Consider the following 16,156-nt stretch of genomic DNA (forward strand, 5'->3'; position numbering starts at 1 on the left):
TGTTGCGAAACCTATTAACAGCCTCTCCTTCATCGAGAGACTCACCGGCTCTTAAATTCATAATTTCATCTTTAAGTTTTAGAAACTATTCTTTTGACTTGATCCTTAATCTACTCAACTTCTCATCAAACTTAAGATGTGCATTCCCATCAAAATAATAACTACACAACTCCAAGTTGGTTCCTTGAGGTTCCACTATCACAGCATTTACTATCCCCTTCACTACAGAGTTGCTCACCATCCTGGATACTATAAGACGAGCATTCACATCTTCCCAATAAGAATCCAAATCATCAAGGAACATTAGTGAGTGATGGAACATAAGAGTACTACTACAAAGCAAAAGGGTAGCCAGCGAAGAGGAATGTGGTGGCGATGTTCTCACCGAAAGTGGATGAGCTCGACGGAGAACTTGTTTATCTGGGTCGGAGGGTGGCGGCCGAGCTCGGCAGTTCATATCCTCTACTCGAAGTCAGGGATCCAGTTCGAGTTGAAGATGAATGAGGTTATTAGTGGGATGGAGACGAGGGATTTGGCCAGACTTTCACCGAAGCAGGTGAAGATGGCGGATGAGTTGCAGAGGAGGGTGATAAAGAAGGAGAGAGATTACGGAGGAGGAGGCGAAGATGCAGGAGAAAGTGGTGAACAGGAAGATGGTGGAGAATGTGGATGTGATGATGGAGATGGTGGAGAGGGAGGTGGAGATGGTGGAGAAGATAGAAGAGGAGATGAAGAGGAGGAGAGGAGATACGGAGAGAGTGTTATACAAGGGGGATGGGTTGAGGATGGAGACAATGACGGAGATTATGGAGATGTTGAAGCCTATGCAAGAAGGTCGAGGGTTGACGTTGAGATGGTTAGGGTTCGGCTGAACAGGGCTTTTATTCACAGGTTGACGTGGAGGCTCCATCTCGGAGTGAGGACGTAGTGAGCTGTGCTAATTGTATTTTTTTCGGCAGCCACGTCAACAGCATGAATGTGGTCACTCGCGGGTAACCTCCCGATAAAACGAAATCAAACTTGAGTAATCTTTATGATACAAATTAAAACTTGGTAACCGGAAATAAATAAGTTCAAAACTTAGTGACCTATCAAAAAATTAATCCCATTATTTGCTCCACTGAATAACAATAGTGTTTTTTTTTATATATAAAATAGATAAGTCTCTTACATTAATTAAGGCCTTGCTTGGATTGGCTTTAAAAAAATATATATTTTTTTAATTTATCGAAGCACTTTTTTAGAAGTGCTTTTGAAAATAAGTAAGTGTTTTTCAATATCTTATGCTTGAATTAAAAAAATAAAGAAGTGCTTTTATATGTGTGAAATTATTTGGATGTGGATTTTTCAAAAAGACTTTTAAAGGTGACAAATTATTTAAATGGGCATTCATTTTGTTTTCATTGAGTTACTATTATGTATTGCTATTAATAATGACTAGGCATTCTCCAGGCTTCGCATTAGAGTTTTGCATAAATAAATAAGTACAATTAAATTTTTCTTTGATTATTAATACGATAAGTAATATAAATAAAAATTTAAATATAATAAAAAAATTTATATTTGTTTTTTAAAACACTCAAGGAGCAAATTATAAAAATAATATAATTAAACAACTCAATGGAAACAGTTAAAAACTTTAGATTTCAAAAGTCTTATTGGCATTTATTGCATAAATAAATAAGTGCAATTAAAGTTTTTTTTATTATTAATATCACAAGTAATATAAATAAAAACTTAAATGTAATAAAAAAATTTAAATTTATTCCTTCAAACACTGTGGGAGCATATTAAAATAATATAATTAAACAACTCATACAATGGAAACTATTATATACTTTCAATTTCAAAGGTCTTATAGACAATTATTGCATAAATAATTATGTGTAATTAAATTTTTTTAATTATTAATATCATAAGTAATATATATTAAAAACTTAAATATAATAAAAAAATTTAAATTTATTTTAGATTTTTCATCTTTTTCAACAATTGTCTGTTCATCTTCCCATAAACACAATTTATATCATTTAATAAATATGTAATTATTGGTAATTTTAGAAAATAAAGCTTATGTTGTAATTTAATGTAATGCCAAATAAATGTCATTAATTTTTTATTCATTTAATTATAAATTTTTTATTAATAACACAATTTTTTTCACATTTTCAGTCATACTAAATAAATGTTGTTTATTCTTTTCTAAACCAATAATTCCAAATAAATTCAGCAAAGAATTTCAATTTCCAAAAGCCATCTGTTTCAATGAGTACGTCTCAATGGTCTCATTAAATGTTTAATATGAAATAATGCCCATGATAAATCAATTCCATTAAATCTTATATGTTCATAATGTAATGAGGAAAATTCTTTAAAAAAGAGTCTAAAAATCTTCCTTGAATTATCATCTGTTTTCATTAGAAGATCTTATTTAATATAATAATTTTATCTATTAGTCTTCTATATTTTTTTTATATTTTTAATATTTAATATAATACCAAATAAATATTTTTAAACCAAAAACTTTTTAAAAAAATATGAAGGATTTAATATAAAACATATTTAATTGCCATAATGAAATCTATGCCACTTTAAATATATGCAAAATAAAAAAATAATGAATAAAAATCTTCCCTAAAACCCTCTCCAATCATATTATCATTCATTTCCATTCGAACATCCTATTAAATATTTAATATTAATGCAATGAGCAAAATTCTTTAAAAAAGAGTTTAAAAATCTTCCTTGAATTATCATCTGTTTTCATTAAAAGATCTTATTTAATATAATAATATTATCTATTAGTATCCTATATTTTTTTTTGTATTTTAATATTTAATATAATACCAAATAAATAATACTAAATATTTTTAAATCAAAAACTTTTAAAAAAATACGAAGGATTTAATATAAAACCGATTTAATTGCCATGATGAAATCTATGCCCCTTTAAATATATGCAAAAAAATAAAAATAAAAATCTTCCTTAAAAACCTCTCCAATCATATTACCATCCATTTCCATTAGAACATCCTATTAAATATTTAATATAAAACCAATAAATGCCCATGACGAAATCAATGCCTATTATGCAATTAAAATTTTTAAAACTCTCTCCAATCATATTAACACCCATTTCCATTAGAACATCCTATTAAATATTTAAAATAAAACCAATTAATACCCATGATGAAATCAATGCCTATTGTGCAATTAAAGTTTTTAATTATTAATACCATATTTAATAAAGTAAAATTATTAAAATTATTCCTTGAATCACTCTTAAAGCACTTTATACATGTACTTTAATAGTATGTATAGATGTATAGATAATGTAAGCACTAATGATAATAATAATAACTTAATATATGAATATAATAATAATAATAATAATTATTATTATAACTTAATATATTATGATTATATTTATAATCATAATCATTATTATTACTATTATTATCTATATATACTATTATAATCATAATCATTATTATTACTATTATTATCTATACATACTATTAAAGTAGATGTATAAAGTGCTCTAAGAGTGATTCAAGGAATAATTTTAATATTTTTATTATTTTAAATATGGTATTAATAATTAAAAATTGTAATTGCATAATAGGCATTGATTTTATCATGGGCATTAAATTGGTTTAATATTAGATATTTAATAGGATGTTCTAATGTAATGGAAATGGATAGTAATATGATTGGAAGAGTTTTAAAAAAGATTTTTACTTTTTTTTTTTGCATATATTTAAAGTGGCATAGATTTCATCATGGCCATTAAATTGGTTTTATATTAAATCCTTTGCATTTTTTTTAAGTTTTTGGTTTAAAAAATATTTAAAAATATTTATTTGGTATTATATTAAATATTAAAAATGCAAAAATATATATATATATATAGAGGAGATTAATAGATAATATTATTATATTAAATAAGATCTCTTAATGAAAACAGATGATAATCTGATTGGAGAGGGTTTAAAGGAAGATTTTTAAACTCTTTTTTTAAAAAAAATTTCTCATTTCATTATGAACACATAAGATTAAATGGAATTGATTTATCATGGGCATTAAGTCAGTTTTATATTAAACATTCAATAAGACGTACTCATGGAAACATATGGCCTTTGAAAATTGAAAATCTTTAGTTGAATTTATTTGGAATTATTGGTTTAGAAAACAATAAACAACATTTATTTGGTATACCATAAAATATGAAAAATATAAAAATATTGTGTTATTAATAAAAAAAAAATTATAATTAAATGAATAAAAAATTAATGACATTTATTTGGTATTACACTAAATTACAACATAAGCTATATTTATTTTTTAAATTACCAATAGTTTCATTTTTATTAAATGATATAGATTTAGTTTATGGGAAGATGAATAGACAATTGTAGAAGAAAATGAAAAATCTAAAATGAATTTAAATTTTTTTATTATATTTAAGTTTTTAATATATATAACTTGTGATATTAATAATTGAAAAACTTTAATTATACTTTTTTATTTATGCAATAATTGTCTATAAGACCTTTGAAATTGAAAATATACAACAGTTTCCATTGTATGAGTTGTTTAATTATATTATTTTAATATGCTCCCAGAGTGTTTGAAGGAATAAATTTTAATTTTTCATTATATTTAAGTTTATATTTATATTACTTATGATATTAATAATAGAAAAACTTTAATTGCACTTATTTATTTATACAATAAATGTCCATAAGACTTGAAATCCAAAGTATTCAACAGTTCCATTGTTTAATTATATTATTTTTATAATTTGCTTCGAGAGTGTTTCAAAAAACAAATTAAATTTTTTTTATTATATTTAAGTTTTATTTATATTACTTATGATATTAATAATTCAAAAATATTTCATTGCACTTATTTATTAATGCAAACTCCGATGTGAAGCCGGGGAGAATGCATAGTTATTGTTATTATTTTTATTGCAATTATTATTATTAAAAAACTTAAAATTGTTTTTAATTTAATATATATTATTTATTATTTAAAAAAAATACTTTTTCCACACATAAAAAAATAAAAAAATAAAAAAAATCTAAGGGAGGGGTTATTGTTGTAACCCCGGCATCGGAGTTACTATCTCCCATAAAAATGTATTATTTAATTATTTTGATTAATTAAAATATAATAATTTATTATTTATCTTTTTTTATTATTTATCAAACTTTAGGATAATCTAAGCATTAAACATGCCCTTAATAATAATAATAATAACAACAACAACAACAACAACAACAACAACAACAATCCAAAAAAGCCCTAAAAACATAGCCATTCCTTTATTTGAAAAGGGTAACTTAGTAATTTAACAACCCCAAAACAACTTCTGAGAAGTATTTTTTTCCAAAAGCACTACGGGGTTGTTTAGATTAGCTTTTAGAAAATCCAAAAGTGTTTTTTTATAAGTTAAACACTTTTGGGTTCAAAAAAAGTTGTTTGTATTGGCTTTTCTGCAAAAGCAAAAGCTTTAAAAAAATTTTTGAAAAACAATTTTTTTTTAGAAGTTAGTCATGACCAGCTTATGGAAAAAAACTATTTTTTAGTTTATTTTTATAGCTTCTGCTTCTACAGAAAATCTAATCAAAACAAAAAATACAAAAAAATGCTTAACTTACTTTGGAGAAGCATTTTTTTCCAAAAGCACTTCTGAAAAAAAAAATATTTTTTTGAAAAGCCAATCCAAACAAGGCTACATGGCTATCTTCTGAAAAAACTGTTTTTCAACTTTTTTTTATCAGTTTTGCTTTTACAGAAAGGCCAATCAAAACATTTTTTTTTGTTCTCAAAAGTGCTTAATTTATAATAAAGCACTTTTGGGCTTAAAAAAAAGCCAATCCAAACACCCCCTAATAGTGTGAGAGGCCATTATTCTCAATCTCCCACTTTGTGAAGGATCTAATGTAAAGATTTTTTTCTTTAATTTTAAATACTGAATAGCTTAAAAATAGTTAAGAATTAATGTAAACTGGTGTAAAGTCCCTACGTTAAATCTGCAGGTGCAATATATCATAAAAAATGATTGTAAAAATAGTACAAATTATATTAAATTAAGAAAATATCAATAATATTTTTTAAATCATTTTCAGTATGTGAAGTATATTGCCAAATTGAAAAAAATTTAGAACTTTTAAAGTTGGAAGCTACAATAGTTTTTGTGATTTAAAACCTACGTAGATATAACTTCAAATATAAATTGTAGTTTGAAAAAAAATGCGTAGTGGACTTTGGTAGCTAGTGTGGTTTTTAGAAATGAAATCATAGTTTTTATCATTTAGGCATTCATGGGCAAATATAAGCACAAAGTTTAGATTCATTCTGACTTCATTGGTAAATATTCATTCTTTATCATTTAGAAATGAAACCTACAATTACCTAGGTTTCTTAATATCAAGGTTTTCAGACGTGGACCGACATCGACCCAGAGAAGGGTAGGGGTTAGGGGTCGAGGGGTTCAACTCGGTTGAATTGGGGTTGAACCGGGGTCAATAATTTTTATTAAAAATAGTATAAATTTTAGTTATATATAATTAAAAAATCAAATATTGAAGAATAAAAAAATAAAATAAAAATAAAAACATGACTTTTAAAAGTAAGTATTTTACATAAATAGATATTGAAGTACACCACATTAAAAATGTGAAATACACCAAATAACATAAAAATAAACTAATATAAAATTAATTGAGAAACATAAAAATATTCACCGAGGAAATACACAACTAAGAAATTCATAAAAAAGAAATATAAAAATATTTCCTTGGTCTCTCCCTTCCTTAGTTTTATTATTTTATATTATAACCCCCAAACATTAATATATTATAAAATAAAATAATATATTAAGAATTAAAAAAAATTGTGCAAACCCGGGTTGATGACCCGTCCGAGTCTGAAAACACTGCTTAATATTAGGTTAGGATCCCTGCACTATTCACATGCCACCCTTGTGTGTATCAAGTTCCTTGTCTTCACATTTCTAACACTTGCTTTTATTTTCATTTTTATTTTTCTTATGTTTTCAAACTTGATAGACTCATATCAAGATAAGAAAGAAAGGTCCTTATCTCAAGAAAAAACCAACCCACACATTAGCCAATATAATATATATAAATATATATATATATATTATTGGTTTATCCTTGTTGTAATAGTGATTCTAATGTTTATCCTTCCTGCAATAGTGATTCTAATTATATACAAATAAATAGATAGGGGTTGAGTATAGATATTTAATTTTTATAGTTCTAGTTATGCTTGGTTCACATCAAAAAAATATTTGAATGGAATAAATGTTCTTTTTAACACAGAAGAACATATAAATCAGTATATGGTTTTCCAATATATATATATATATACATATATAAAGTTCATTATTATGTGGTGGTATTTTAATAGGACCATATGATCTCATTTCCATTAAAAGGGAAAAATAATAATTTGCTTTTATCCAAAGGCTAAATTCAAGAGACTTTTTGTCCATCTCAAAAACATGCCGGAGATGAAATGAAGCTTGTCGATTTAATCACTGGAAGATGTTTCCTCCCCAAATTCATAATCCAATCAACTCTGCAAGCTCTATTAGTTGGAGTTCTATTCTGAATTCAACTTCATGATGATATTAATTCAAACTGAATTCAAACTAAATAAAGTGGTCCATGACTTATCTGGTGGAATCCAAATTTAATTCTAATTAGCACTTTGAATTGTGATCTAACTTAAACCTTTAAGTTGAGTTAATCCTTTTGATGGTAAGGATTATATATAGACAACACCAGAGGTCCCCAATCTATCGTTCTTGCAAATACCTAGCTCCATCGGTGGGAGAGGACGGGATAGATTGGAAGAGTCCCTGGTTACTTCAAGCGTAGACTCAAGACTCTCGTCGTCTTCAACAATTTGCTATGGCTGGAGGTAAGTGATTCTGCTTCCGCATATAATATACGACATAGATGTCGTAATTGAGTTTGATGAAAATCTAACAAGCTCATCATACTTTTTCAACATAAATAGATTTTTTTTAACAAAAATCCACAATATTATTGAATAATTCAAGGAGCATATGGGGCATAGCAGAAAAGCTTAATTCAACTGCCTAGCCTTCCGGTTGGATAGCGACCTCTCAATCCTAGACACAGTATAGCATTCAGACCACCAAGACACTCTACACCTTATCTCTCCGCTAACACTTCTAATCTTGCATCATCTCTCACACTGTCGACTACATCTTTGAATAGATGAAGAAATTGAAATTCATTTGCATGTTTAAATTAGATTTTGCTAGAATGAAACATTCATGATATAATAATTATTTTTATGCATTTTTCCTATCCATAACAACATTTTAGACTAAAATTGAATTAATAATATAAACATCAAACAAACTATGACTTGTTTAAATTATTTTTTTTAGTAAAATAGCTAAATGCCAAAATTAGGGAAGATTTGCCATCAAATCAACAAAAAATATATAAAAAAAAATACAAACAAAATTTAGAAAAACCTTGTAATTTTGGATTATAAATTGTTTCTGTTAGTTCCGCCGGTGTGGTTTGTGGGTTTTAGGGAACACTCAAGCACTCATAGAAATCTCACACAAACCAACAAAGAAAGAGACACACGACGTCGGAAACCCAGTTCGGCATCCACTCGCCTACGTCTGGGGGACCAAGTCAGAAGATAAACAATCCACTAAAAGAGGTAAAAATACATGAGTACAAACACTTGTCACTCACACTCTCAAAACAATAAAGATCACTACCCTCTATAGATTGTCTAGTGCTCACTCACTCTCCTCCAAGAGTCACACTTACAATCTATGAGCAAGGTAGCTTATATAGACACCTCAACATCCCAAAAATAACACATACCTATTTTAGAATATCCGCGGCTACTAATTTAAAACCTTCCGAAATTAGTTGTTGCAACTCCTGTTGTAACATAAGTTGCAACATGGCCCTGACTGCTGACTTGACTGAGTTCTGGTTATGTTGCGGACGACCTCAAAACCCATCAATGTCCCGGTTATGCTTAGTCTGAGTCGATGCAGCCAAATCTCCCGATCCCGACTGCCGGCAACTAACCTACCTCGTCAGTTCCTCATCACGCAGTCCCCTCGCAAGGGGCGCACGTCCTTGTGCGTCTTCATGGAACTTGCCAAACTTGATCTTCAACCTTCCAAGTTTGGTCTTCAAAGATTCTCCAAACTTGATCTTTAATTCACCCAAGTTTGGTCCTCAAATCTTCCCAATAATAGATCTTCAATCAATCAATTCAATCATCAAGGATTCTTCAAATCATATCTCCTTCATTCATACCATGAATAGATAATTCTTCAAATAAGCTCCACCATATTTAGTCTTCAATCATATCTCTCTAAGAATAGTCTTGATATGATCTTGAACAAGTTACCAAGAATAATACCACTAAAATCTTCAAGATATTTTCCTCCAAGTTATAAACATACTAAAAATAGCTCCACCAAGATCTTCAAGATGTTTTGCCTTCCAAGCCAAGTCTCCTTGCCATGTCACCATGCTTTCCATGTCATCAATTATGCTTTGTCATCATGGTTGCCACGTCATCTTGCCTTGGTGTCAAATCATGCTAATTTAAATAGTGCGATTGCACTAACAGTTTCTCTTTCCTTCCCTTTCTTGGTTTCGCTCCCACTATAAAAGGTGCCCAATTGAATCATATTTTTATATGTATATTGATTTTTTTCAAGCACATATATTATTAAAGGTTGTAGGCTTAAGTGAGAGAGAAAAAAGAAGCCAAAAGACAAAAGAAAAAAAGAAAAAAAACAAAGCAAAGAATCAAAGAAATCTCAACCTCTTACTTGGGGTTCATTTCACTCATAGCCACAAAAATTTGCACTTTATAACGCTGTGGTCACAAAACTTTTTTTGTAACATAAAAGCCACTTAACTTTTCTCTGGTTGCACGTGAAGCTATAATGGCCTGTTTTAAGGTGGTTTTTAGCGCCACATCAGAGCCATATCAGTGCATTCACCAGAAACAGCCTTACAGCAGGTCATTATGGCCTCATGTGTAACCAGAGAAAAGTTAAGTGGATTTTGTACTACAAAAAAAAAAATTGTGGGTCATAGTGTTATAAAGTATAAATATTTGTGCCCGTGAATGAAATTACCCTCTCTTAGTTGCTTTCTTCTTCTTTCGAGGGATAAAGAGAGAGCTAGTGAAGGGGAAAGAAAGGTGATAGCTTTCCATGGTTGCAAAGGTGTTGCCTTTACTTCTCTTGGTAGTGGTGGTGCTAGCACAGGGTCGCCGCTCGTAGGAGGGGACTAAAGGGAGAGACCGGGGCCAAAGCGGCAGAGAAAGAAGAGCATGGAGAGGGGGTTGTTGGTAAAGGAGTGCAAATCGATAAGGAAAGCCATGGCGGAGGAGATATGGGAGGAAGGGCATCATGGGTTCATAATTATTAGGGTGGGTGGGAAGTTATATGATAATTAAGAGTTACCAAATATCTTTTCAAAATAAACTAAAATAAAAGTTTAGAAGGGAAATTTTTTTTTTACATAATTGAATCATGATGTAACATGTTAGCTAACTAAGAGTCACCAAGAATGAAAAAAGTCTATAGAGAATAGAATCACGATGTGACATGTTAGCTAATCAAGAGTCACCAAATGTTTTCTTTAAAATGAAGTTTAGGAATGAAATTATTAGGGGATAGAATTAAGAGTAAATATATATGATTTGATGGTCTCGGTATTATTTTGATAAATGTAATAATCATAAATTTTATTAAAAAATTTAAAAATATTTAAAACTATATATCATCTTAGAATTATACATTTATTCTCATAAATTTGTATGGAATTTTGTATGACCATGTAAATATAATTTTCTCCCCCTTACTCATGGGTTATTATGTTAAATTATTTGACAAATTTATTTAAAATAAAAAGATTTCTTGATATCTTTACTCCTTTAAATTTCTTTCTAAGAGATACAAATATAACTATTAGGTCTAACGACGTGGATTGGCATTATTTGACAAGCCAAGAGATGACATGGCAAAGGAAGATGACATGACAATAATGACTTGGCAAAAAGGAGAAGTGTCTAATATGATGATGTGGCTAAATGCTTGGTGACATGTCATGTGAAGATACAAGAGCCAAAAAATCATGATGGAGACTATGTTTAGTGAATTTCCTCTCAATGGTTCATGTGATGATCAACTAATATTGGAAAGTGCTTCAAGATTAAATGGATCTCTTCAAGAAAGATATGTTTTATTTGAGAGAGAGAGATATATTCTATCATTGGCAAGAATATAAGATTATGAAGATTGCATGGAGCTTAGTTTGGTTTGAAGCTATTTGAAGACACAAACTAAGTTAGGCAAGGACAAGCCAAATGAGATTATCAAGATCATATTTAGCAACACAATTTGAACGAAGATCCAAGAGCTAATTATGAGCGGTGCTATTCAAGGAGACTATTCATGTATGGAGATTGATTGAAGATTTAAAGATCCAAGCATGGATGATTGAAGAACATGCTTGAAGATATTGAAGGCTAAACTTGGATGAGATGAGATCAAGTTTAGTAACAATATTTTCATGAGTCAAACGAAGATCATTGGGAAGACCAAACTTGGACCAAGTTTGGAAAGAAGATTCGGAGATCTTTGGTGACCATCTTTGGTGAGATGATTGCGTGTGTCTTAGTAGGCACGTTCCTCGGGAGAGGAGACTTTCTGAAATGACGTGAAGAATGAAGCAGCTGCAGGCAGGAGGAGCTCGGGTTGAGTCAACTACTACGAGGCGGACTGAAAGAACTAAAAAGGTTGAAGGTCGCAGATTCGAGTGCAACTGGCTAGAACTCAGTCATGTTCAATAAGGTAGGCTAGTGTTGCAACCGAGTGTTGCAACATCTAACTTTGGAAGGTGTCCAAGTTAGGAAGCTGCAGAAAATTCTAAAAGAGGAAGGATCTAATGGATGTAGGTGCGTCTATATAAGATATCCTGCTTGAAGATTTAGGATGAGCCAAAAAGGAGAGACCCTTTGGTGAGGGTTGAGAAGAGTGGGCATCGAGCAATCTTAAGAGGGTATTCTTTTGTCTTGAGAGAGAAAGAGAGAGTTGTATTTTTTATTCTATCACCTATTTTAGTGGATTATTTCTCCGGGCTTGGCCCCCTAGATATAGGCAAGGTTGTGCCAAACTGGGTTACCAACTTGTGTGTCTTCTTTCTTTTGTTTGATTGCGTGTGCGTGTTCATTATTCTAGTGAGTTTTTAAATGACTCTCCTAATCACACTACCCATCGAAACTATCAATAACATATATATATATATATATGTATAGAAAGTATGTCAATTTCTCCTCTTCTATCAAGGTTTTAGGTAGAATTGAATTTATTTGATAGTATATCATACCAATTAACATGATGGGAAAAAAAAACATGCAAGTCATTTCTTTGATATATATATATTGTATCGACTTTCTATCTCTGGTTGATTTTTTATTTTGTTGTCAATAATTGTAAGGAAATAGATAATTAGTATCTTCAAAAAGAAATACAATAACTAGAGGTAAGGGATGGCTGGGATGTATAATTGTTTTTTTTTTGTCTAATATTACAAGTCTATATCAAATATCATGATAGAAATATTTTTTATTTTTTGATAATAGGCGACAAGCACTGACTTAAATGTTTGTTAATGAATAGACAAGTAGGGAAGTGCACAAATTACAGTAATTTATCATTCCCCCAGTGACTTATTAATTAGGTTAGGTGCCATATGAAATAATGAAAGCATGTTATGACAAAAACTATACCAAGTTAATAAATATCTTGCAATACAACTTTAGAGGGGAGAGATATGACTACTCTCACAAGATTACAGGAGACCCACCGATATTTACTCAAATTATACTATAAACAATAAATGAATATGAAAACATGATGTTTCGTTTTTGTGACTGCTCATGCATTATCAGATGCTTTTACCACCGGACTATGCAAGTGTTGGCATGATAGAAATACTGTGAATCATAAATGGATTTTGTTCCTTATTAATTTTTAAAAGTTAATTTCATATTTATGATGTGGTGCAATGCTTTTGGCTCCAGAATAATACTATATATAGATTATCTTGGACAACTTATATATATACACACTTTATATAACTATATATTAATTTTAACTAACAATACACAAATTCCTCAAATTCCTCAAATGCTGACATTAAACACCTTCCACAAATAATATTGGTGTTTGTTTTTTTTAATTTTTTGTTAAGTGATTTTTAAGAAAAAATGATTTGTATTATTAAATGAAGCCGGTAGCACAAGCACAAGCATCCATACTAGTTTTATATTAATCTTATTTCCCAAAAATCTCCATTTCAGACCTCTTTTGTTGGAGGGACAATTGCCCATCTCCTATTGGTTGGGGCAAGTGTTTGGTTTTTTTTTTCTCAATTTTTTTTAACATTTAGGGCCCGTTTGGTGGACATGATAAGAACAAAAGGATATGATAGACTATCATATCCTGCTAATATCCTTTGTTTGGTGTGCCAATAGGATATGATAGTCTTATCATATTGGCCCATTTTATCATGCCGGCTATATGGGGGAGTCAGGATAGAAACGGGGAGGATATGATAAAAAAATAAATTTACCTTTTTGCCATATTATTTGGTTACTCTCCCTAAACTAGGGTTTCATTGTATGAGTAATGCTATATAGAATGAAAAGATCACACGAAACCAGCCACACGAATGATGTGGCTGGTGATGTGTGATTTTTTTTTAATTAAAAAAAAATAAAAAGAGAAGAGAGAACACGTGATCTCTCTTCTCTCTCGTATGATCTTTCTTTCTCTCTCGCTTGAGTGTGTGCTACCGGCCGTTCTTGTTCTCCCCCGCTCCCGGCACTGTCATGCATCTCCCGCTCCCGTGTTGTCCAGTCTCCCCCCACTCCCGACTGGTCCGTCTCCCCGCTCCAGGTCCCCGTCCGTCTCCCCGACCTGTGCCCTAGTTTCTCTTTAAAGCCAAACAAGAGAGAGGCGGCAGCCGGGAGCAGGGGCCAGGAGCGGGGGAGACGGACGGCGACCGGGAGCACACACTCAAATGAGAGAGAGAGAGAGAGAGAGAGAGAGAGAGAGAGAGAGAGAGAGCCAAACGAGAGAGAGAACAGAGATCACGGGGAGGAAGCGAAGGCCGGGGAGGCGTGGCCCGGTCAGCGGGGAGGGAAGAGGCGGCCGGTCGCGGGTAGGGAAGCGGCGGCCGGTCGCGAGGGAGGCAAGCGGCTGCAAAGACCCAAACGAGAGAGAGACACACATAAACTAGGCAGAGTTGTGCGGTTGTGCCCTAGAGAAGAGAGATCACGTGTTCTCTCTTCTCTTTTTATTTTTTAATTAAAAAAAAAAGATCACACGTCACCAGCCACATCATTCGTGTGGCTGGTTTCATGTGATCTTTTCGTTCTATATAGCATTACTCTTCATTGTATATCTTCTTTTGATCTTAATGCTTGGGACAAGAAACTTGTCAACAACTAGATATGACACTAATTTCACTATTTAAGTAGGATTTTACGCATTTAGAGTAGCTAAAGTGTTTCTACTTCGATCTCGTGCTTGAGTAGATTATTTTTCATCTAAATCTCTTTTTTTTTAAACATGTTTTATTTTTAATTTCTCTAGTTCAATGATTTTTTTTTCAAATTGATTTTGATGTGATCTATTTATTTTCCATTAATGAGTTTGTTAGTTTAGCTTTATGCTATGTTGATAACTTTGTGTATGATTTTTCTCCAAAAAAAAATTGGTATGGATTACAATATTTTCAAGTTGGTGATATTGCGATCTATATATTTGTGGACATTATTTATGAGTTATTTATTTTTTAAAAATTTAAAATATACCGATAAATAAATCATTAAGGAAAAATCCAAAAATGTCTATTTTTAAAAAAAGGATATATAACTATATTATAAAGGGTAATTTTGTCTATTTACATATCATTCATATCATATTATGTGTTCACTTCAAACATAAAATAGGATAACAAAATGCTATATGATGGTTTATCCGGTGTGCATCAAACAAATGATAGGATATAGCTTATCATGCACATATCCTTTCCTACTTCTATCCAGTCCTTATGTCATATCTGTCCATATCCTATCATGTCCACCAATCGGGCCCTTATGGTTTTTGAAAATTTTATTATTTGCATACATACCATTAATTTTTTTAAAAAAATTGGTTTATTAAATACATATAAATATTAATAGTATAAATACTTAAATCCTTGATCTCTCTTTTTATTTTTTATTTTTTTTTGTTATATAAAAGTTGTGAACAAACCCGAAGGAGAATTCAAACTCTTGACTTTTTTTTAATTCAAAGGAGAATGCAATATCAAGTATCTTATAACAGGGTCGTTGTTTGATTTTTGTTAGTATAAAAAAATGATAAATAAGGGTTCAATTTCTTTCATATAATCTTTTAAGTTAATTTTTTTAAAAAAATATAAACAAATAAAAATAATTTACAAGATATATAAATAAATATTATTTTTATAAGGGGTATATAAACAACTTTTTAAAAACTTTATTTTATTGAAAAAAAATGTAATTCATCTAACTAATAAATACTTAGGTCACTTAAGCAAGTGGTTTTCAGTTCAAATTTTTACATATAAAAAACAGCAAAATGCTCTCGGTACCTCACCTTTAGAAAATGATGGATCAAAGATAAATAAATAAATAAAATAAAATAAAGTAATAAAAAATGCAAATGGAATTATTATTATTATTATTATTATTATTATTATTATTATTATTAACATTGGAGTATTCAAGTCTGCCAGTCTAAATTAGATTTCAAAAGAAAGGCTTGCAAGTTGCAAGTAATGCCAATAATGACTCTCAATTATTTAGGAAGGCATAGATCATGATGGACATTTGATTCACCATTAAGTTTGTTGACAGAGGCCTATCTATGACGTGCATGAAAGAGACAAGACTTATTCCCCAATAACACATCCACTCTTCCCTTTTTATTTTTTTATTTTTTTTTTTTTTTTTTTTTTTATTTTTTTTATTTTTTTATTTTTAAAAAAAGATA

This window comes from Dioscorea cayenensis, chromosome 1 (genome assembly GCF_009730915.1).
Source record: "Dioscorea cayenensis subsp. rotundata cultivar TDr96_F1 chromosome 1, TDr96_F1_v2_PseudoChromosome.rev07_lg8_w22 25.fasta, whole genome shotgun sequence".
In the NCBI taxonomy this organism is placed as follows: domain Eukaryota; kingdom Viridiplantae; phylum Streptophyta; class Magnoliopsida; order Dioscoreales; family Dioscoreaceae; genus Dioscorea; species Dioscorea cayenensis.